The following is a 1,647-nucleotide window of genomic DNA, read 5'->3' as shown; positions in this document are numbered from 1 at the left end:
CCCTTTCTTCATGTGCTCAATACTTTTTCCCTGTGCCATTCCACATTATTACAAAATACCTTCATTTCTGGACATTTATGGTTTGATTTCTTTATATGTATGGATCACTTGGGTTGTTACCAACATCTGGTGAAAATTTCATGTCATTAGCTCCTCTAGTAATATATTTACTGAGAAAAATGTTGACATGTTCAATACTTATTTTACCCGCTGTGTAATTTATTCAAACCTTACTATCACTGAACTGGATATTTTGGGCTGAAAAATGAAAAGGCTGCCAAAAATTTTATATTTCAAAAAGTATAAATTGCTGAAATTCCAAAAGTCATAGGTGGAATGTCCTGAAGGAGCTGAAACTTTGATGTATAAATTGTACAGCAAAACAAGAAAAAAAATTACAGAACAATATATGTACTGAGAAATGTATGGAAGAAAAGAAATCTAAATACATTGTAGATGTAAATCCATTGATTATACTTTCAGCAAGTTTCATTAAAATCCATCCTCTATGAGACATTTTGGTCAAAGACAGACAAAAAGCATTTAMATTATCGCTGCAGAGAGCAATAAAGTGTTACATTTAAATGGAATGAGCCTTGCATTATAGTACTGAATATAGGCTGTATTAAATCTTAAATTACATATTATTTCTGCTTAAATCACTCTTTGTCTAACTATAAATGTATTAATCCATGATGTCAGCTGTTTTGTTGCTTTGGCTAATTTAGACTCATAAGCCACATTTTAATCTGTAGCCATGAATCTTGACATTTTTAAGTATTAATCTGTGCTTGAATCCAGTTTCAGACTTGAACCGTGTCCTTCAGGGGAACTTCTCAGTGCAGTTTGCTTCCTGAAAGCTCGGTCTCGCYGCTCCTTTCTGACCAAGACAATCCATAACGGCTCATTTAAGAACATCTCTAAAATACTGTATGTCCAGCTTCTGTCCTCGGCACGCATCATATTCACGTGCTGACTCAACCTCCCTGAAATATGACCCGTGCATCGCCTGCCTCCTTTCTTTAGCATGGCTGCAACAGAAAACCCTCCTCTGTATCTATGGGAATTCAGGAGTGCTGTGTGTCCTCTACCCTTCCTCCAGCTCACCACCTCCCTCTGCATTTATGGGGAGCGCTGGTTTGGTCCTCCCTTACCTCACCCCCTCTCTCTCTCTTTCTCTCTTAGACACACTTTCTGCCTGACACACACTCTCAGGACTCCCCTGTGAGCACGCCAGGCAGGTAAACTCAACACTGGATCAGAGGGAGATGCTGAGAGGAAGGAAGAAGTGAGGGAGAGAGAGGGTGTGTGTGTGTGTGTGTGTGTTTATGAATTGTGTGTGTGCTGCTGCATCGCTGAGCTACAGAGACCGGAGGCGAGGAGAGCTGGAGTTTGTCCTTGAGACTGACTGACTGCAGCTGTAGAGAGGAGGACTGACCAGCCAGCTGTAGTGGATGAAACTGACAGTGAGTACTGAGCACAAAGAAGTGCACACAGGCTTAATTTTACTTGCAGCTGATGCTTTCTTTCTTTTTTAAATTTTATCTGCTTAGGAACAGAGTGGAAACAGAGCTCTCTCTCTCTCTCTCTCTCTCTCTCTCTGTGTGTGTGTGTGTGTGCGTGCCTGCAGGTGAATACTCTGATCCC

General features: G+C 40.7%; 1 protein-coding gene across 1 annotated transcript in view; it reads left to right on the top strand.

The window, feature by feature from the left end:
• Nucleotides 1–922: 922 nt before the first annotated feature.
• Nucleotides 923–1,647, top strand: part of LOC106520052 (estrogen-related receptor gamma) — a gene marked incomplete at its 3' end in the record, with an annotated part of 15,839 nt that continues 15,114 nt past the window's right edge. The window contains 1 exon segment of the mRNA XM_014011967.1: nucleotides 923–1,466.

This window comes from Austrofundulus limnaeus, unplaced genomic scaffold (genome assembly GCF_001266775.1).
Source record: "Austrofundulus limnaeus strain Quisiro unplaced genomic scaffold, Austrofundulus_limnaeus-1.0 Scaffold86, whole genome shotgun sequence".
Classification (NCBI taxonomy): domain Eukaryota; kingdom Metazoa; phylum Chordata; class Actinopteri; order Cyprinodontiformes; family Rivulidae; genus Austrofundulus; species Austrofundulus limnaeus.
This window is presented reverse-complemented; position numbering and strand designations above follow the sequence as displayed.